General features: G+C 36.9%; 1 protein-coding gene across 3 annotated transcripts in view; it reads left to right on the top strand.

Moving 5' to 3' along the window:
• LOC133519349 (proteasome inhibitor PI31 subunit) overlaps positions 1-24,235 on the top strand; it is a 495,710-nt gene that overhangs the window by 341,397 nt on the left and 130,078 nt on the right. The gene's annotated exons all lie outside the window — the stretch shown is intronic.

Below are 24,235 nucleotides of genomic sequence, written 5' to 3'. Positions count from 1 at the left end.
CCAAATGTCTCCTAGCATAGATCTTCAGCCGAGACATTCGAGCAAGTGAATGACGAATTTAACGTTCCGATTGCCTCAGCAATGCGGCAAAACAGTAATGCACATAACACAATCAGAACATATTTTTCCATTCGATAGGTATCTAATATTATATATATTGGGGCCCTTGCGTAGACCGAAGGCCGAGCTGCGCAAAGGCCCTAAGCAGATGCGATACCAAAGACCAATCTTCAGTAGAGTAGAGCAGAGCTTCAACACGACCTCAATGTGTTAAAACGCGATTTTTCACGTGTTTACTCAGAAGCGCAAAAACAAGGCCGTTATGAGTTAACAATGTAGGCCGATAGGTTCCAACTGACACCAAAGCACCTGTCTTTGAGCTCCACTTACATAAAGAGTCCATCAGCATTTTTTTACAATCGTGCGAATATGATATACGCGTGGGTTGATGGGCAATTGGTGTTCCGTGCGAAAACGGCGAAAACAAATCAGTTTGGTATTTGATCGGCAGGCCAATTCGAATGTACACTGATATCTGACTAACATCAACTGATTTTAATCAAATATCGCGTATTTCACTCGTACCTGTCCTTACATGTATTGGCGCGGGCGAGACGTACGATAACTAAATAATTTGATTATATTATCATTCTAATGTCAGTGTACGTTCGACTTGGCCTGCGGGTTATTTTTCAAGCGCCATGCTTAAGTAGTGTTTCAAACTTGAGACCGATTGATATGCATGTACGGTTTAAAGTAACATGAGCTTATCGAAACGAATAACCACCTCACATTGCATACTGGGTCCGTTTCACAACAGTTTTTTAAGAAAGACTATTTGTTTTAGTCAAGTAAGAAAAATATATGTTCATATTAATTATATTTCAAAGACCGTGGTTGTACTCGATACATGATTGAACGAAATCGGCTCGGTAGAAAATAATTGCAAAGATTGGTCTTAAAATCACAATTAAACGGTTCTATGTCTTTATTGTTTTGACTTATGGGTCTGCAATTAAAATCACAATTTCAAAACATTTATATCTAAACCGCTGTTGAGTAAAATATTACACTAATAATCCACTTTTTTTTATTTAAATATTTTTCTTATTATTCCCTTGCCCAGGCCCAGTAACATGCGACAGTGCTATCTCATTTACTCCGATACAAATAGACAGTGTGCGCGCTTTAGGTATTGACAGCCTCTTAACTAATATGGAACCCTCAACACGGACATTTGCCTCACACTTGATTTTTTAAATAGGTACCTACATTCATAGCCCGTTCCACAGACTGAGATTAGGTACCTAACTCTCCACGTGGTGACCATAGTTAGTTTATTTATAGTTGTGAGCTCGTAAAAGTAATTTTATCGCTTGAATAACGCGCTACCTACATATATCAGCTGTGTGAAGCCGGTCACAGTTCAAAAGGCAAATTATGTATGACACGAGTAAAAATGAAAACAAAGGATTGCTTTTTTTCTGATATACATAGGAGGCCAACGAGCAGGCTAATCACCTGATGGTAAGCTACAAACGTCGCCCATGGATACCGGCAACATCAGAGGTATATTACAAGTGCGTGGGAGTACGTTCTTTTCTTGAAGATTTTCGTATCGGTCTGGAAATATTACCACGGGCGGACGGAGCTCTTTTTGACCGGTCTCTGGTTCAGCTGGGGCCACGGGCGGACGGAGCTCTTTTAGACCGGTCTCTGGTTCAGCTGGGGCAAAAATGCTTTCATAAATAATATGTAGTTCTCCTCTACAGGTCCCATTTCTCAACCGATTCTCGTAAAATTTTGCGAGCAGGTTCGGTTGTTAGATAGAATTTTTCTGTCGTTTCGTTTCCTTGGAAAATGTTCGAAATGGTGGAAATTAGTATAAAGGACTTCAGTGCCAGTGATTTCGCTGTGATGGCTCAACAAATTTTTTTTTTACATTTTTAAGCTTATCAAGTTTTTCGTGAGGTCTACAGCTCATAGAGCCACTAGTAATATTTTAGTTAACTAGTCAATTTACTTTACAGTTCATATGGCGCTAATTTACCGCCCTAGTGCGGTAACTAGCACTATACGTGGGTATATCGAAAATTTTAAGGGCCATATGTACTGTAAAACGTACAATACGTGTGAAAAGGTAATTCGCAACTCATGTCGATTCCCTTCGGTCGTGTTTTAATTTATCGCCACTCGTTGCGAATTTGGTCCTTTTCGCATTAGTATCGTAATATTCGTAATTTACTAATAAAATTCCTAAAATATAAAATACTAAAATCGTAATATTAAATGTTATTTTTTGTATCGGGGTTTTTTTTAAATTTAATTTTTATTTTTATTGTAGTTAACAACTTTCCATGATTGGTTTCACAGCGTACTATAGCATGTAAGGCATTAGGCATATAACTCATATGTGACATTATCTATGAAAAGGGACCTTATTGTCGGTGGCGCTTAACCCATTATCAACGATGCTCCTATATTCTAAACAACGCCGCGCTACGCAGTGCGCCGTAAGCGCCATCGATAATAAGGTCCCTTTTCATAGATAATGTCACATATACATTATCAAATGCAATATTTCACGTCGCTCGCTTTCCGCAAAATCCGTCGTAATTAATGAACATTCCCTGGCGACATTACTTTATTACCTCTCACGTAATTAACTGCTATCCAAATATTCTCCTGAGAACCGTGATTTACGTTCAAGGTAATTTTTAAATATTTAGGTATGTTAGTTTTTAGGCTGTTATATGATACCCAGAATTACGCAATCTTAATTTTATTTATCGGCTAGGCAAATAAATATTCTTTTTTTTTATTATGTGGAGTGATAGAGCGAAGTACATAGTATGGAGTAATATAATTTTTTTAAATTTCAATTTTTCTTTGTAATCAGGTTTTGGCCTTGAGTTTTGTCGAATTAGCAATAAAATATATTAAAGTAAACAGTTATTGCTGTTCTACCTATCTATATACGCAAAAGTAATATTTACTAAGTTGATCGTTTATTGTATACCTATTGTAAATCTAGGTTGGCATGCTCGTCACAGCTGAGGGCTTACCGCGAATATCGAAGATCACAAATTGCGGGCATCTTTCTCTTTTTACTCCAATTAAGTCGTAATTAGAGTGACAGGGAAAGATCCCCGCGATTTGCGAACTTCAGTATTCGCGGTAGGTCCTCTGGACTAATTGTAATTAGATTCGAAGAAATAGCAGTGAATGGTCGTAATGCGATATCTACAAATTGTATGATCTACATGTTTTATTGAGAAACATGTGATGTAATCGAGAACGAATAGTAGATTGCTAACCAAGGGATAAAAGGCACTCAGTCCGAGACTGAAATGATGCCTTTAACCCGAGTATATGTATATTATATTTAGAAAAACATGACTGAAACGCGGCGAATAAAGATCCATTTGCTAGTTTTTCCATGGTTCCTCCAATTCGCGTTTGGATCGCTAAATTAAAAAAATAGGTTATTACTTACTGTATTTTTATTACTTAATTGATACATTTCTAAAAAAAATATATGTAAAAGTACCAAAAAACAATCCAAATACATTTGACAGTTACTCCATACAAAAATGAACTGTCCTAGGTATCATCATTGGCCACGTCAAGTATAAATATAAACATTTATAGTACGAAATCTCCATGTACCAAAAAGTGTCATTAAAAAAACCTTAAATAGGTGGCACTACAATACCTAGAATACTTGAAAAAAAAGGTTCTTAGCTACTCTAGCGCTACTCTGGAGAGATTTGGAACTATTATTTATAGCTTATAGGATGGACATTTTGCAACAGTTCTACCATAAGAGATTTCACTCATTTTAATTCCACACTCCATAATTTATACTACATATTTATTTACGGTACTTTCCATTAACAATTTAGGTAAAAGTATCGTTATTTATGGAGAGGAGTTCAAGATAATCAAGATCCGAATGGAACACAACTTCGTTTAAAACAAAATTTTAATAGTTAATTTGTGAAAAAAAAAACGTACTTGGAAAGTAAAATGTTCTACCTAGAGAAGAAACCTATCACTTTCTGCACACTGCATAGAACAACAATGACCTATAGTTACAGAGCATGAGAAATGAAATATACTTTGGCCATGATACTAAACTTGTGTACTAAGTAGGTAATAGGTACCTAATATTCTTGTTGTTGTCTTTTTGTAAGTGTCGTCAATGCGCATGTAATGGGGTTGCAGGCCCCTATAGGCTACGGTGAACGCTTACCATCAGGCGGGCCGTATGCTTGTTTGTAATCGACATGGTATAAAAAAACAAAACATTCTTATTTTGTTCCAAACGCCTCGACAAATAGAGTCTGACCAGGCTAACTCTGCATCTGCACAAGTCTTGGAGTGACAAAATGTGACAGTCCAATCGAAAGGGACCTTATCGGTCGGCGCTTACCGCCATAAGGTCCCTTTTGATATAGACTGTCACAAATCTGAATGTGAAAGTGTCACCATAAAGGTCTCACATTTTGACAAAAATGTGATGATTATAGTGGCACTGCCATACTACATTCTGTACCTATTTACAAAAACATTCACCCTAATCGGCCGATGCGCTTAACTTTATCTTTTTAAACATGGACTGGACATTTAATATTACGATTTTAGTATTTTATATTTTAGGAATTTTATTAGTAAATTACGAATATTACGATACTAATGCGAAAAGGACCAAATTCGCAACTCATGTCGATTCCCTTCGGTCGTGTTTTAATTTATCGCCACTCGTTGCGAATTTGGTCCTTTTCGCATTAGTATCGTAATATTCGTAATTTACTAATAAAATTCCTAAAATATAAAATACTAAAATCGTAATATTAAATGTCCAGTCCATGTTTAAAAAGATAAAGTTAAGCGCATCGGCCGATTAGGGTGAATGTTTTTGTAAATAGGTACAGAATGTAGTATGGCAGTGCCACTATAATCATCACATTTTTGTCAAAATGTGAGACCTTTATGGTGACACTTTCACATTCAGATTTGTGACAGTCTATATCAAAAGGGACCTTATGGCGGTAAGCGCCGACCGATAAGGTCCCTTTCGATTGGACTGTCACATTTTGTCACTCCAAGACTTGTGCAGATGCAGAGTTAGCCTGGTCAGACTCTATTTGTCGAGGCGTTTGGAACAAAATAAGAATGTTTTGTTTTTTTATACCATGTCGATTACAAACAAGCATACGGCCCGCCTGATGGTAAGCGTTCACCGTAGCCTATAGGGGCCTGCAACCCCATTACATGCGCATTGACGACACTTACAAAAAGACAACAACAAGAATATTAGGTACCTATTACCTACTTAGTACACAAGTTTAGTATCATGGCCAAAGTATATTTCATTTCTCATGCTCTGTAACTATAGGTCATTGTTGTTCTATGCAGTGTGCAGAAAGTGATAGGTTTCTTCTCTAGGTAGAACATTTTACTTTCCAAGTACGTTTTTTTTTTCACAAATTAACTATTAAAATTTTGTTTTAAACGAAGTTGTGTTCCATTCGGATCTTGATTATCTTGAACTCCTCTCCATAAATAACGATACTTTTACCTAAATTGTTAATGGAAAGTACCGTAAATAAATATGTAGTATAAATTATGGAGTGTGGAATTAAAATGAGTGAAATCTCTTATGGTAGAACTGTTGCAAAATGTCCATCCTATAAGCTATAAATAATAGTTCCAAATCTCTCCAGAGTAGCGCTAGAGTAGCTAAGAACCTTTTTTTTTCAAGTATTCTAGGTATTGTAGTGCCACCTATTTAAGGTTTTTTTAATGACACTTTTTGGTACATGGAGATTTCGTACTATAAATGTTTATATTTATACTTGACGTGGCCAATGATGATACCTAGGACAGTTCATTTTTGTATGGAGTAACTGTCAAATGTATTTGGATTGTTTTTTGGTACTTTTACATATATTTTTTTTAGAAATGTATCAATTAAGTAATAAAAATACAGTAAGTAATAACCTATTTTTTTAATTTAGCGATCCAAACGCGAATTGGAGGAACCATGGAAAAACTAGCAAATGGATCTTTATTCGCCGCGTTTCAGTCATGTTTTTCTAAATATAATATACATATACTCGGGTTAAAGGCATCATTTCAGTCTCGGACTGAGTGCCTTTTATCCCTTGGTTAGCAATCTACTATTCGTTCTCGATTACATCACATGTTTCTCAATAAAACATGTAGATCATACAATTTGTAGATATCGCATTACGACCATTCACTGCTATTTCTTCGAATCTAATTACAATTAGTCCAGAGGACCTACCGCGAATACTGAAGTTCGCAAATCGCGGGGATCTTTCCCTGTCACTCTAATTACGACTTAATTGGAGTAAAAAGAGAAAGATGCCCGCAATTTGTGATCTTCGATATTCGCGGTAAGCCCTCAGCTGTGACGAGCATGCCAACCTAGATTTACAATAGGTATACAATAAACGATCAACTTAGTAAATATTACTTTTGCGTATATAGATAGGTAGAACAGCAATAACTGTTTACTTTAATATATTTTATTGCTAATTCGACAAAACTCAAGGCCAAAACCTGATTACAAAGAAAAATTGAAATTTAAAAAAATTATATTACTCCATACTATGTACTTCGCTCTATCACTCCACATAATAAAAAAAAGAATATTTATTTGCCTAGCCGATAAATAAAATTAAGATTGCGTAATTCTGGGTATCATATAACAGCCTAAAAACTAACATACCTAAATATTTAAAAATTACCTTGAACGTAAATCACGGTTCTCAGGAGAATATTTGGATAGCAGTTAATTACGTGAGAGGTAATAAAGTAATGTCGCCAGGGAATGTTCATTAATTACGACGGATTTTGCGGAAAGCGAGCGACGTGAAATATTGCATTTGATAATGTATATGTGACATTATCTATGAAAAGGGACCTTATTATCGATGGCGCTTACGGCGCACTGCGTAGCGCGGCGTTGTTTAGAATATAGGAGCATCGTTGATAATGGGTTAAGCGCCACCGACAATAAGGTCCCTTTTCATAGATAATGTCACATATGAGTTATATGCCTAATGCCTTACATGCTATAGTACGCTGTGAAACCAATCATGGAAAGTTGTTAACTACAATAAAAATAAAAATTAAATTTAAAAAAAACCCCGATACAAAAAATAAACTCTAAAAACGAACAAATAATATTTTAAACCTATTATGATAATTATCGTCACATATATTATGTAAGTTCAAATATGTTTAATTTCCAAGCGGGGACCGCTACGGTAAAATAATAACTACAAAAAAACTTTTTTTTGAACAATGTTTTTTTTCCGCTTTAACCCAATGGTGTGGGGTATTGCCTATCCAAGGCAGACAGAATGGTAATTACATAACCCTACACTTGGCGCGATTACACGCATGGCTCGACATGCTCTTGGCCGATTTTTATGACATAGGAGGCAAACGAGCAGACGAATCGCCTGATGGTAAGCAATTACCCATTGCCCATGCACACCCGCAACACCAGAGGGGTTGTAAGTGCGTTGCCAGCCTTTAAAAAGGGAGTACGCTCTTTTCTTGAAGGTTTGAAGGTCGTATCGGTCCGGGAATACCACAGGCCATAGTTCATGCCACAGAGAAACGCACAGCTGTAGGGCTAAGATGGTCGGTCGGCTGAACGTCTAGCGACCTTCACAAAGGAGGAGTTTTGGCCGAAGGGTGTCAAGTTTTGGCGGTTCCGCGGCCGGCTCCCGGACACAGCCGCGGGTGCGAAATGCATCGCAGCCATAGTGTGTGTTTTAGTTTTTGATATGTATGCTAGGTACTATGGGCCCATACTACATTTTTTAAATGTTTGAGTGGATTAGTAGTGAGTTGATTTTATTTATTGTTTACTTCCTACGAGTGTAGTGAGTAGATTTCATTAATTGTTTATTTTGAATCTAAAATTATTTTGGTACAATGCCTCAAGGGCCTATTTTAGATATAAGCTAGTTATAGTAATCATCTGTATATATCCATTATGTATATTGTTATTGTCAATAAATAAAGTTTCGTCATTTTAATATTTATCGGTTATTCACAAACCGAAATCAAAGATCAGCACTATTTGTTTTAAGCTGGTCACATTATTTCTACGTTTGACATTTGTAGTTGTCATTTTAGTCTACAGAATAAAAGAACAGACTATAATATTGCGGTACAATAATATGTAAACACTATAATTCAGTGCATATTCAGATTTAATTTAGGAGGAAAAGTGGTACCACAATTTTGTTTCCTTAAAAATTTATTTGTAGTTTTACATTAATGTAAAATGTATAATTATTGGTGCAAGAAAGAATATTTACTTACGTATTACTTTTGAGGCTATCAAATTTCTAATCTGAAAAAACAGGATATAAGCACAGAATAAGATAGAATAAATAATGACACACCGTAAACATTATACACATATAAGTAGTATATACTTATATAAGTAGTATGTGTGTTTGTGTTTAATAGTCTCCATATTTAGCTCCTAGCACTACTTGTTGACTTTTGTATGAGTTCTAAATTTCCTGCTACCTAAAGGTTGTCTGGAAGAGATCGCTTTTTAGCGATAAGACCGCCTGTTGTTACCTGGTTCTATTTTCCTTTAAAATTCATTCGTAGTTTTACATGTATGTGAAATGTATGATTATTCGTGCAATAAAGAATATTTAGGTACTTACTTACTTACACATACAAAATACAAATACAAAATTCTTTATTTCATGAAATACAGTTCATATAATTTAGGGGATGGTGTCTCCCGGTAAGCAATATTGCCTGTGTTGGGAGGCACCGCTCTTCCGTGATTAATTAATAACTAATACTAAGATCTGTACTATTTACAAAATTTACTACCTATAAATACTATTTACAATTTACAAACAAAATATACTACTAACAAAGCTATACATTAATTATGAACCATACAAGAACGACATAAACGATATTAAAATAAATTAATTTCATTTCATTTAATTTCCAGTAAGCTTGACTGCGTGTGTGTGTGTGTGTGTGTGTGTGTGTGCGCGCGCGCGCGCGCGCGCGTGCGTGCGTGCGTGCGTGCGTGCGTGCGTGCGTGCGTGCGTGCGTGTGTGTGTGTGTAATGGTACTCATCGTAATACGCACTCTGTTTCCTCATATGTTTTATTTGTGAGCCATTTCATTACGGTGGACTTACATTCCTGGGACTGTTTAGGGTAAATGTTTAGGATTTTATTGATTTGATTATATATGTGAGCGGATTTTGCATTGAGTTGTGAATTCGCAAACAAACATACGTCACGAAGCGTCAGCAAAATATCCTAGACCGGTTCTCAGCTTTCTCTCGGTGAAAGTGAATTGATTCATATCAGTGTCAGTTATATTTAGAAATATAATTCATCATCATAATTCTTAAGAGCCTGGCTCTTGTCGGTGGAGTAACCGCCATTCCGTTCTTCTCTCTGCTACAAATTTTGAGCTCCTGATAAGTCACTACCATTACGTTGATTTTCTCTTTGGCAAAAAACCAGGACCTGGGTATGTCCTTAAACTACGTCCAAAAGAGAGGTATGGGCTTTGTGAATGTCATCTCGCTATGTGGTAGGGCACAGCGCAGCGGATGTCATTCCAGATCTAGAGCGGAGCCCAACTGGGGAAGTACCTCCACCTTACAAAAAACCGCAGCCAAATAACACTAGACCCTACTCATAGTGTTGTGTTCCTGCCGGTGAGTAAGGTTGCCAGGGTCAACGAGGGAGGGATGTTAGGGTCGGCATCGCGTATTTAACTCCTCTGGAGTTGCAAGCGTACATAGGCTACGGAGACTGCTTACCATCAGGCGGGCCGTATGCTTGTTATCCGTATACTACTTCGATGGCAGTAGTATTTAAAAAAAAAACATACCTATTCAAAGCAAAGATATCTCGAAATATCAGAAAGCGATTTATCAAGATCTACATCTGGAGTATAGCGTTATATGGAAACGAGACGTGGACATGATTGAGGATTGAGACAGATTGAGTTGAAATGTGGACGGATGGAAGGTATAAGATCGAGAGAGAGCAAAACAAATACGGAAGTATTAGATTTTGTAGTTGAAGATATCTCTGCTGAGAACGATTGAAAACAGAAGGGGAATCATGTTGTGGCATAAAGTCTATAATTGAAGGAAGAGTCGAGAAAAAGAGGCAGGGCAAAACCGAGACGTGCGTTCTTAGAAATATAATTATCAGTACCTAATAAAATACTTTAGAGTAGCGTACTTGGGGCGACCAACCGGCCGTCGACCGATCGGGCGCCCTAGGTACCGCTGGTGTGATGTCGTGGAGGCGGACCTGCGTCGGCTGAATGTCAATTCATGGCAGGAAACCGCGCTGGATCAGGACAGGTGGCGTTCTCTCGTTTCGGAAGCCAAGATTCTTTTTGGATCGCTGAGCCAAAGCAGTTAGTTAGTTAGTTAGAGTCGGTACAGAGGGGCTGCAACCCGACTGCAACTTGTATGGGAACTGCACGCCGACGTTGCAGTTGGCGTGCAGTTGTCCTGCAGTTCCTATACAAATTGCAGTCGGGTTGCAGTCCGTACTTATAGGTCTTTAATGTTCCTGTAATATGAAAGAAAACTTGTGCACGCTCATTGACTACGTTAATATCTAAAAGGATAATTGAAAATCCCCCGCCTCCAGCTACAATGCGTTTTTCATCGGTATTCGATTCCATTCATGAAATTCGATTTGTGTGCAAATTTGAGTAATAAAAAATAACGTTTAGCTAAGTATACCTACCCGTAGATTGGTTTATCACTTTATGATTAAGTAAAGGAAACATGCAATAACACGGCCCGATTCGAAGAATGAAATACAATAACGATAAGTTCTGGTTTAGATAAGTTCTCATTTAGATATCGTTTGTATGTCGTATGACAGAAGCAGCTCGAATCGGGAAACCAATGTCACTTTAACGTTAGAAATATCGTAGATAGATCTTATTGGGATCACAGCGGAATCGTAATAAACGTCAATTTTGACATGTCGTTTAGCTATCGATTTTTAAAGATCTTTTCAAGATCTTAAACGTGTCTTAATCATTCTTCGAATCGGGTCGACAGTCACTGAAAATTCGCATTACAGACATCAGAATGATATTTCAATCATGTTAAATGTTTCGTTACGATTTTGGCTCGTACTTGTCGCTTGTTTCGCTTGTGCGAGCGAGACGCACGGTAGCTAAACAGAATGAATTCAAATAAAATATCATTGTGATATCAGTGTCCGTTCGAATTGCCCTGGCCGGTACTTATATCGAGGATTGACCATTTTTAACGGCCCCTACTGCCCCTAGCCTAGTTGGTAGTAACCCTGCCTGCGAAGCTGTAAGTCCCAGGTTAGATTCCTGGTAAAGCAATTTGTCTGATATTTGTTCCTGAGTTATGGATGTTTTTAGGGTTCCGTTTTTTGCCATCTGGCTACGGAACCCTTATAGATTCGTCATGTCCGTCTGTCTGTCCGATTATGTCACATCCACTTTTTTTCGTGTTTATTTATATAAATACATAGATATCTATCCTCGCCAGCCTCGCCTAATAGATGCCAATAGTAAAAACTTACCGTAGTTTGTGCCTAAGTCGATTTGTGTAAGATTATCCTTTTCCTGCCTTCACACAAGAAATCCTAGTTCAGGAATTTGTAAACTACTTTTCTCTAATAACAATTCCTAGTCTTTACGAGCAACCACTGTACTTTTCAATTCAATTCAATTCAATTATTTATTTAATTCGAATCCACAATAGATCCATAATTGTTAGTATTTACAACAAATCTTAAAATTAATTAAGGTTAGTGACATACAAAATAATAATAATAAATCTAATAATATATCTCTTTTTATCTATCTTATCTTCTTTTCTTAACAAATTATATGTATTTGTTGTTTGTTGTCCCCAAGTACCTGTTTATTTATTTCATCGTGCTCCGAATTGGCGGGAACACAATACCACAAACAAATATGCAAACAAAGTAAAAAAAATTAGACTCGGTACCTACAGCTCATGTGAACTGGTACAACACCTTGCCGCCGGCCTCTGACCTACCCTAATTTTAAAAAAACGCTTTTGCGCTGCAAGGTGTTCCACTTTGTGTATTACTATATATATGTAAACAATCGCGTCTCTTATTACTCGAATCAGGCGATTGTAGTATTTGTAAATAGTAGTAAATTTGATGATTTACCAATATAGTACGCGCAAGATGTTACATAATTATGATAATGAGTATAGAAGCGACAGAATGATTAGCTGTATAGATATTAGATGTAGGTATAAAATTTATATATTTAATATGTTAGTCGGTTCCGTAAAGATAGTTTATTTTTCAAGTAGGCATATTACAATACGCTTATAAACGTCAATTAGGCTATGCCGGCATATACAGGGTTACAGGGTGTGGCCTGCCACACGAGAAAATAATTTAAGCATAGATAAAGAGAAGCATACTCCTCAAATGATGACGCTTTCAATTCAATTCAATTCAAAAATTATGGAGTCTGTAAACGTCCTATTTTTCCGACAAAATAAATATTATCCTCAATGTACGCGACATCATCATTGTAATTCCTCAAAGAAAGAAAGTTTTGATCAATAACTTTTAAAGATTATGAAGTCTTGGGACTTCCTATTTTTCATACAAATTAAATATTACTTATATAGCTCCAAGGTATAATTGTAATTGACGTTACTTGTCACGCTTTAAATTTAACAAAATTCGCAATACATTGCGTCTTATAATAAACTTTAAATGTGTTAAAAATCAAAAATATCAAAATACGAGTATATCTTTTTTATCATGTAGAACATAGACACCTGGAACCCCACTGTTCCTTAAAAAAGACGACAAATAAGAAAATGTGAGTCGCAATTTCGAGAGTATATTTTTTTTAATTTTGCGCCTCTTTCGACAGAAATCTGTCTAAAAATATCGTTTCGCTAAAAAAACAGCAAAATACAAAAAATAGATGTCACAAAATGATAAGTTACAGCAATATTTTATTAGAAAATTCCAATGAATTATATTTCTATAATCTGCCATATTCTATACCAAGTCCTATGAAAAATGCTGACAAATTGATTCATTTCAGTGAGGTAATTACAATATCTAGGATACTATTAAGCAGCTCCATTTAATGTAAACAAATAACTGTTCTATTTAACTAATTCCATACTTAATTACCTAAACCTTAGTACATCATTGAATAATAGCCCTTTATTATTCATTATTATAAAGAGTACCTATAAAGACCCTTTCATGTTAAGTTTCGTATGGAGTTTATGATTATTGGGAATTTCATAAATCGCTCCAATCTTTTGTATATTTCTTACATTCAGGTTCAGGGCCGAGGCAACAACAAAACATCGTTATTTTCGTATTTGTCGAATAACAGTCATAACATATAATTTTTTTGTAATAGAAATTTGGAGCTCATGGATAGCAAACAGAAATCAGCGAATCGGATCTATCCCAAATAACGCCTGATAATACTAATAAAAAACAATCGCCATTATAGTTTTCGAGATATAGATATACCGGCAACGAGGCGGTAACGAGGGGGAGGCGGGTTTAGGGTCGGCGACGCGCATGTAACTCCTCTGGAGTTGCAAGCGTACATAGGCTACGGAGACTGCTTACCATCAGGAGGGCCGTATGCTTGTTTGCCACCGACGTAGTATTAAAAAAAAATGTTAACGGTATCGATCATGGGACATTTAAGAGAAAATTTGAAGTATTTTTAATATTATACCGACATCTGTAAAATTTCTACCGCTTTACGCTTTAAAAGTTGAATGTTCAATTCATCCTTTGTTTTCTATGTATGTATTTAATGAAAGCTACTGCAATTGGTTTTTTGCTCTAATGATGGGATATGTATGGCGCCATTAATTTTCAAACTAACAAATATCCATGAAAAATTGAACTTAAGCAGCTCTTTGTCTCTTGTTTATGGTAAAATATTACCAGCGTTAAAAAACTGATGTTTAAATACTTGTTTTACAGGATTTGTCTATACCATCCCATAACTGGTGCCTGTTCCATTATAGGGGTGTACTGCTCAACCTGACCACCATTTGGTCAATGACTTTTAAAAATAACTTGTCTTTTGATTTTTAGGTACAATTTAAAGCTTATTCTAAGACGCAACGTATTGCGAATTTTGTTATCTTTAAAGCGTGACAAGCAACGTCACTGATTGACATTGAAGCTTATTATTTAATTTGTATGAAAAATAGGAAGTCCAAAGACTTAATAATTTTTTTTTAAGTTATTGGTCAAAAGTGGCATCCTTTCACTGAAAAAAATAGATAGCCGAACTGGTTTTGTAACTTTACTAAATAACTAAACTACGGTTATAAGAAAATAAACTTTGCATAAATTTACAAACTTATTTTGTAGTGTATACCCAGTACCTGAACACTGATAGCCAAACACGGTTTTGTAACATATAACACATAGTTCGCAAGTCCCAATTTTTGTGTAAACAGTAACCAAAATTTTGTTACAGTTATGCAAACATTTCTTTCAGTGTTGAGGAGTAAAATAGGCTGCGCTGATCGGGTTATTAAAGGGTATCCTGAGATACATACAAAGCAAAAGTCAGTACCTTTGTAGCACTTTTACTAAGAAGAGCAAAAACTCAAAAACTGCTAAAATAATCATATTCGCTATAGTTTTCCTTAAAATTCTTTACTAAGCTTTACCATTTCGATTTTTCCATATTTTTCCATGGTTCATAAGTTAAAGGGCCCCCTCCTCACACATTTTCTTTCTTTCAGAGCGATTATTTCCGAAAATATTATGTCAGAATTAAACTTAATAACTAGTTTACAATTCTTGAAATAATAGAAAGTAATACTAATAAAAAACCATGTGTCGCGTGGCAGACAATAGGCGCTGGCTCTGCATGATGATGCGGCAAGGCACATCGCTGATATTCTGCCAGGACCTTACAAAACCAAAAAGACTGTACAACGTTCTTATAATATTCTTTAGCATAATTGACTTATAGTTATATCTAGCTGTAACGACAACCGAGCAAGTACGTCTGGACGGACAGACGGACAGACAGACGGACATGGCGAAACTATAAGTTGACAACGGAACCCTAAAAAAGCCATACAGCGACCTCAATGACCGCAAATACTCTGACAAGAGTATAGTCTAAGTAGAATTTTAGAAACATAGGCGTTGGCGTTGAAACTCTGTTCATGGGGTCCCAGCGCGCACGTCTTGCAGAAATCGCGAAGGGTCGAGGTAAATGCCGCATATTTTGGATTTAAGCTAGTTATAGTAACCCCACTGTATGTACTCATTGTGTACACTGTTATTGTACTTAAATAAAATAGTTTTTAATTCAGAGACATAACCATATTGGGTATTGCTGTAATCCACCTTTCTGTAAATTAATAAGTATTTGTGATAATTGTATTTTATGGGGCTTCTGTAATTTGCTCAATTAACTAAATGAATTTACTATGGTCAGAATAACATAATAATAGATTTATGACAATCAAGAATTTGCAATCATTATCATATTGTCCGATACGATATCGGATGTCGGATGATCGTTGGAGAAAAGCAGCTGCTATTTAGAGTGTCTATTGACATCAAGTCTTTCTTTTTTGGTATAAGGTCATCTTTTGAAAAATAAACAATTAATATAGTTTGTCAATCAACTTTGTCAGTAGAAAAAGGCGCGAAATTCAAAATTTCTATGGGACCATAACTCGCGCTTACATTTTTTATTAATTTGCCGCTTTTTTGTACTGACGGCTTGACAGACTATAAATACATATAAAAAGGTTTTTTAAATTTTTACTTCTTTGTTATTCCGATATTGGATCGGAAAATCTGAAAGCGCTCGCATTTCAAACAATTGGAACACGAACTCTACACAAAATGTCCTACTCTATGATAGCAACACCACAAACAATAAAAATTGCGTAACATAAAATAATCTCTATAAAAAGTCGAAAATCCACTTTTTCTCGGAAACCGCTTTCGCTGTTCCACATTCGAAATTCGAACCTCGGTAACGGTCCACCCAGTTCAGGATAACCGCTAAAAGGAAACAAGTGAACGACCTTACCAAAATGTCCTAGATTTGTAACTTATTGTTAGAATCCTTAACGGGACTCTCATAAGTGTTTATGTCTGGCCAAATTTATTTGTCATAAGATAAAAGCGTGAAATAAAAAAAAAAGCGTTGAATGTAATTTTTTTCTAATTTGCCGCCTATTTTAGTGAAGGAAATGGTTACCTGAGTGGTCGTAGGTATAATAATATGATTATGAATTTATTTTTACTACTTATCTTATTTTAAAACATCTAGAGATATCATATGGAGCCACACTCTGAAATTAATCAACTTTTCTCGTTTTACATTACCGTAGATACAAGATTTTCTATCGAGAACATTATTCCTTTATTTTCTCACTGCCACGGCTAATAAATAACCGACAAAAAGGGCATTGCATTGCAATTTGAATATCTGAGCCCCTAGTGTAAATTTATTCGATTTCGAAACGTAACTTACGCGTTTGCGTTAAGTCTTATTTAGTATGGGATTTAGACACAGCGCACTAAGCGGGTCGTTTTGGAAACTCAAAATCTCATACAAAATGACACTTAACACAAACGCGTACGTCACGTTTCGCGGTCGATTAAATTTACACTAGTGGTACTGATATAAAACCAATACTAACAAACTTTACCAAAGTACAGACGACCAAAGCCGTAGTGCAATAACTGACTCTTTGAGGCATCATAACTGTATCTTATAATACAAGAGACTTCGGATGCGTCACGAGAGGCCGCCTGTACCAAAAATAAGGTCATTGACACAAATGACTAAGACAAAGTCAGGTATTAGTAAAAGCCGTGTATACTTACTGCTAAATATTGAGTTTGTTCAACTTTCACGGAATGAATCATTATAAAAAAAAAATGTTTTCTCCTACTTTCGATTCATTAAGTTTCGTAATAATAACTCGAGAATTATATCTTGAACAGCAAAATACACGCATTCATTGACATATATCTAAGGAACAGCCTTACGGGAAATAAGGACAACGGGTGTCACGCACACGAATTCGCGCCAATCCCGAGGGCCTACCACAGTGATGTGCCGTTACGTTACCGTAAATAACGAGAACAAAGAGAATATTCGAGTAATTTACGCGGTAAAGTTCTCCGTAAGAGTAATTATCGCGAAAATTGTCTAAATTTTCAGTTTTTTTAACTTTTTTTTACAGAATTGTATTTTATTTAGTTAATACAATCTATACTGAAATTTTCAAAAAAATCTGACAATGGGAACTAGTTTATTACCAAATTTACCGTAAATTACCGCCGTAAATTACGGGGAATATCCTCCGTGAATGTTACCGGGTAAAATTTATACCAGAATTTTTTTTTTTTCGATGATATAATAGGTTTTTGTGGTGAAATACATAAGTAATAATACCTAATTATTACTAACTCCACGACCCACGTTCGACGTCACGCCTCTCTGTCGCACTTGAAAATTCGTATGTAAGTGTGACAGGGACGCAACACGTCGAACGCAGTTCGCGGTAGGCCCTCTGCAGTCTAATGCCACAACGCGATTGGTTGATTGGTCGCAACTACTTGCGTTAGACTGCACGATTGGCTCGAATTCGAGAGTGACATTGACACCACTGAACTAGCTCCATTCTTAGTGCCCGTAAGGCCCGTCCTTACATACTTATATATGTCAATGACGCAACCATAGCCGCAGCCTATGGACGCCAGCAACTAATTTTAATCTTATCATTACTGTCTATACCGGGGGTCTCCAAACCCCGGCCCGCGGGCCAAATCCGGCCCGTGAGGCGTTGCAATCCGGCCCGCGGACACCCAACGCGGCAGCCCAAGGCCCGGCCCGCGGGGGGTTGCCGAAAGGATCCCAGACTCCAGGAGTTCAGCATTCAATGAGTGGAACTGTTTCTAACAGCAGCTACGTGGTGATGAAAGTGGCCTGTGTGAAAGTTTCTGATGTGCAATATGGCTCTCAGGTAAAAAAGTTTAGAGACCCCTGCTGAACTACGAGAATCAAAGATTTTGTGCATATCAAGTGCATACGTTCATAATAAACTAACTTTCAAATCAATAATTTGCACACAATAGATTATTGTGATCACCTTACTTACCTAATTGTTTATAAAAATGTTAAGTAAGATTTACAAATAAATTAATCTGCTGAATTTCTTTATGATTAATAGACGCGTCGTGAGTCACACTCGTAGACCATTTGTGGAACATACTTTTTGTCACATAGGCCATATTTTTTACAAGAAAATCATGTCAGCACTGTTTAAATAGCAAATTCATGTTTTTTCGTGTTTTTTTTTCAAGTAGGTAAGCGTCATCATTTACCATCGTGGTCAAAGGCCTCCATATATATCATCATTATAAATAAAAAAAAACGTAAAATGGTGCTTCATTAACAGGGAACTATAGCACGTGATCAGCCATATACCTACGAAAAGAGAAAACGTTTTTCCACTTCTAACCATTCCATCCATGATTTTTAGGGTTCCGTAGCCAAATGGCATAAAACGGAACCCTTATAGTTTCGCCATGTCCGTCTGTCTGTCTGTCCGAGGCTTTGCTCCGTGGTCGTTAGTGCTAGAAAGCTGAAATTTGGCATGGATATATAAATCAATAAAGCCGACAAAGTCGTACAATAAAATCTAAAAATATTTTTTTTTAGGGTACCTCCCCTACACGTAAAGTGGGGGTGAAATTTTTTTTTTCGCTTCAACCCTAGAGTGTGGGGTATCGTTGGAAAGGTCTTTCAAAACTAATAGGGGTTTTCAAGAAACATTTTTTGATAAAGTGAATATATTCGGAGATAATCGCTCCGAAAGAAAAAAAAATGTGTCCCCCCCCTCTAACTTTTGAACCATAGGTCCAAAAAATATGAAAAAAATCGTGGAAGTAGAGCTTAATAAGGACATTAAATGAAAACTATAGCGGACATGATCAGTTTAGCTGTTTTTGAGTTATCGCAAAAAGTTTTCCCTTCATAGTAAAAAGACTTATTTTAATTAGGTACTGATTATGCAAATTTGCCTATTTGTTTAACTCAGGTGAAAGGTACCGTTTCATCCCTTGGTTAACAATTTACTATACTTTAAGCTCCAGTTTAGCTTATTGTGACGGAAGAGTAACTACGGAACCCTACACTGAGCGTGGCCCGACATGCTCTTGGCCGGTTATTATTTAGTATGTTATTGACACAATGAAAACCTAGGTTTATATGTTTTCCTTTTTTTTTTCAAAATTTGCAAAACAAAAACACTTTATTTATTTGCGAAACCTATAAAATATCGGTTTCGCTAATAATCTTTTAATCTTAAAGGTACTTAATCGTAAATATACTAAAGTTAAAATAGATTAAATTGGGAAAAATACAGAGAGACATGAAAAAGCTATCCCACACGGTTTCTAAAGAATTAATACATGTACCTACCCATAAACATTAAATAAAGAGGTTTACATATGTAGAGCTAGGGAATGCAACCAGTAAAAATTCTGCATGAGAAATACCGATAATTTACCGGTTTACCGGTAAATTATCTTTTTACCGGTTTGCATTCCCTATGTAGAGCCCATACATACTTACTGTTTATTTTCAACGACCACTGAACTGAAAGATTCGTTACAAAATTCAGTAATCATAGACAATAATTAAATTCCATAGTCTCTTAAATTAAGATAGGTACTTAATACGTGGGGGATATTAGTCAAAACTTCCAAAGACAAAATATTTGTGTAGGAATAATGGACGGTTTTACAGATGTTTATAGATTATTCCTCAAAATCAACTAGCATGTCTGATGGCTCCTCTACATGATGGCCCAGCGCAGGCCAGTCCAAGGGACGCATTTATGCGTTAGAGGGAGTAAGTGATATTGCTATCTCATTCCACCGCATAACTGCGTCCCTTAGACTGGCCTACGCTGGGCCATCGTGTAGAAGAGCCCTGACCTAGACAGACCTAAGTACCTAGGTGTTAAATTTCTGTGACTTTAATCCATACACCAATTTCACGTGTGCCAATTACGTTTCTACAAGCAGACGAAAGAAAAACAACGGTGACAATGACCCAAAAAATGCTTCCAATACATTCCAAGGTCAATGTAGTAGCTCCTGGATCAAATTAACGTCGACAACGTTCCTAATTCAAAAAAGTTCCATATTCAAAAATGTGTCCTTTCTAGATGCCTTAGTGCAATTGGCGGTTATGTCACTAAGCGTCGTATACATATTGGACAATTTTCAACAATGGCATAAGCGACATCTGCCGTTAGATAACTTCTAAATGCTTCCACAAGCATTTACGACGTTTTTTAAATTAATGCGGTAGTTCCCATGTATGGCTGTGTGACATAGTACCACTTTATTCACTGACTCCAATGTAAGATCGTTCTTAGTGTAAATATTGATCTTTAGATATGTAACAACAGTATCATATCAAGATATCATTAGTTAACTGGTTCGCTTGAAGCGAGTAATCGTTAAGCGGTATGAATAAGCCTATTGTCTCGGTAAAAGAATGACCACACTTTACTAAAGTCCCTTACAAGTTAAGACCTTTTGTAGCTGCGTACATACAAAAGTTCAGTACGAGATAATTTCCGCAAAGGTATCATCTAATTACTTCTAATTATGGTGGCTCATATTCTATGAGTTGATTCATTAATGTTTTGATAAGAGTGACCGAATGTCGGTCAAGAGCAAGACATAGACTGATGCAATTATTTTTGTACTATCCGGTGTCAGTGAGATTGTTTTCTAGTTGACCTACTCTTCGGACTATCATTTTCTGGATCCTGAAATTCAATTTATGTTATTAAATGAGGCATTACAGAGATGGCTCGGGCACGTAGTCCGGATGGGTGAAGATCGTGCAGTCTGGAGGGCGTGATAACTACTCCGGAGTAACAAATGGCCGAAGACTATCCGGATGCTCTAGGTACCGCTGGAGAGATGAAGTGCAAAAAGATCTTAGCGAACTTGGCGGGACTGACAGAAACGGCTTTGGACTGAGAAGCATGGCTGTCTTTGGTATCTGAGGCCAAGATCCACATCGGGTGGTCGCTGCGCCACAGCAATACAGTGATGCAGACAAGAAGACCAAAAGTTGTCTTTTGTACCACTATCTCCCGAAAGTTATTCCACTGTAGCCTGTTTTTTGATTCTCACATATTCGCCAACAGCCCCCCATGAAGTTTTTGTGTACTCACTTTGAAGGCCTTTGTTTCATTCACTTGCCTATTTTTTGAGAACATGGAATAATACCTATATTAAAATATTAAAATCTGTTAAATACTTAATTTATCGGATATTACGTCCAGGCCCGGATTAAGTTCCTTGGCACTTAGACTTTAGGAGGGCCCCTTCTCCATCAGAAATATTTATTGTGTAAACTGTGTAGGTACAAGAATATGAATAGGTACATTTTTTGATGAATATCAACAGTTCTCAAACCCATTGCTATGTTGCCTGGGCCCCTAGACCCGGGCCTTGTATTGTAGGCCTAGGCGGAAAAACCGGCCCTGATTATAAACGTCCAAAGAGTACCTTTCTTTTCAATTTTTTAAAATTATGTTCATACTATACTACTAGAATCTATTAACAAGCTCCGTGAGCTTCAGACTTCGTAGATCTCTATGGCTCCACTAGCTATTTAAAAAAAATATATCGAACCTGCTCACAAAATTTCACGAAAACCGGTTAAGAAAATGCGACATATAGAGAACATTCCTAAAGATATACCAATGCATTTTAAGCCCATGTTGAAACTGAAACCTTCTCATCCCTTAATAAATTAACTATTTTATTTCCTATCGCAAGCTTTTGTTTATCGTCAACTTTACTGATTCATAAATACACATGGGTTATACGAGAAAGCAAAGGCAATTCACACAATAAGTACACAAAACAGCTGTGAATTCTTTTGTGTCTCGGATTACTATAAACAAGAAATGACAGCTCAATCAAATAATATTTTCATCGGTTGCACATGCGGTAGTTTCAAATGCCATGCGTGAATCAGGAGTGATTCATTTTTTCTTTTAATTAAATTGGTCTAATTAACATTAACCAGATGTGCAGCATTTACAAATGAAGGGAAATATGGAGAAAGTTGTTTTATTAATGAACTTTTAATCCGCTTTTGGGTTCTGTTTTAAACCATGGCGTATTAAAGCCTTTTGCACTCGTAATATTAATACAATAAATTGTTACCTGAAAATGTTCGTCGTGGCATATGGAATGTCAAATATCTTCAGTGCCCGCTATTTCTTTAGATCTAGTGTGGTCTTCGTAATAATCAATGATTTTCATTGGAACATGTGTCATGGCCCAATTAGTAGGCTTACGTCTCAGTCTCATTTTATTTGTAACAATTGACAAGCGCGTCTGTCTGTATAATGAGTGTTTGAATTATTCCTGCCACTTCTTTGCGCCATCACTGAACGCGACATTTCCAACTTCTACCATAAGATTATTGGCAGACCTCAACTGTGCGTTTCTCCAGAAACTTCCTGCCTTGCACAGCTAAACTCCAATTAACTGTCGCGCGCGGTATTTCCGGACCGATACGACCTTCAAACCTTCAAGAAAAGAGCATACTCTCAGCTTAAAAGCCAGTAATGCACTTACAACCCTCCTGGTGTTGCAGGTGCCTAGGGGCGCCTGTAATTGCTTACCATCGGGCTATTCATTTTCTAGTTTGCCCCCTATGTAATAAAAAACGTATGAAGATGTCACCCCTGGAAAATTTACGTTTTACCCGTCCCGTGCGTTGTTGTCGTTTGTACATATTTTCCCCGCCACGTCTTTCGCGCATAGCCATTCCTGTTCCTGTAATAACTAAGTAGCGATTTGAACATGCCTCTCGCATCCAAGTATAGCCCGGGCCCATTGGAATAGTTTTCTAAATTTGTACTAGTCTACCCGCGTATGGCTTGCAGCTGTGCACATCTTCAATGCAATGTACGTGCATACCGCATACCACGCGCTTCTGAATCTGTGCAGATTGGGGAACAGGTGATATTGAGATTGCTGTGAAGGCAATACACTGATGAGAAAATTTCATGGTCCTGAAACTCGATTTGTTAGGTTTCGATTTTCGTTGGGTTGGGTTAGATTTTAATCCTTTCTAAAGGCTTCTACAGATCTTGGAACAAATAGCATGCGATTTAGGTACCTGGCTAAGTAGGAGCAATAAATTCAATCTATAGCTTGATCCAGGACTCTCTCATTTCAAACATAGACAGAGAGAATCATACTGTCTTTGTCTTACGCTAGTACTAGCAGTACTTACACCCAAAAGAAAGGGATGAGTATAATTTTCCTGGTTCTTGTTCTTACTGACTTACAAGTTGTGTTTGCCAGAATATATCGATCATATGCCTCCAATGTATTGCAAATCGCATGCGATTATCGGTGACGTTTGGAGATACCGCTAAAGGTAGAACTGCACATGAAAAGAAACGAGAACCTATATATAGGTATATGGGGAAAGTAGATGACTTTAAAAATGCCACAGCGGCACAACGTAACACCGTGTTAACGAACGATTCTAATTTCGTGAGTTTGCCAAACCTGTTTCAATCAAGCACTATTTTTATACTACGAAGATGGTAAATAAGCGTATGGGGTCTTGCCTGTCGAAAAGCTGTCACTGCAACCTATGGGCATGGGCACATGCAAGTACAGACAGGGGTGTGGTGCCCAGCACTTCAAAAACCGACCACGGTTTTTGTAGTGCTCCGCAAGAATTTCATTCCACAAATACATTACACGTGGGTTTTCTCGAATTAAGTACATTTTTCGATATGGTGCCTTACTTACTAAGAAAGAGCTAGAGGCTTAAGGTACTTTTAGCACATTGTCGCAGTAGGTAATAAATGCGAAAAACCCCACGGCATCGGCAAGTTGATAATAAAAATGACAAAGTAGTAAAAGTGTAGTAAATTTTTTAAGGCTCTGGCGTTCCGTACGGCGTACCTGCCAGGGTGCGATAAGGGGCGTGTATACAAAGAACAGGTAATAAGCGTTAATACGTAATGCTCACATTCTCTAAACGTGGAATTTAACTTGCTACTTTGTCGCATGTAATGCCA

The sequence above is a fragment of the Cydia pomonella genome, chromosome 6, assembly GCF_033807575.1.
Source record: "Cydia pomonella isolate Wapato2018A chromosome 6, ilCydPomo1, whole genome shotgun sequence".
Taxonomy (NCBI): Eukaryota; Metazoa; Arthropoda; class Insecta; order Lepidoptera; family Tortricidae; genus Cydia; species Cydia pomonella.
The sequence above is the reverse complement of the archived record's forward strand: the minus strand, read 5'-3'. Positions and strand labels throughout refer to the sequence as shown.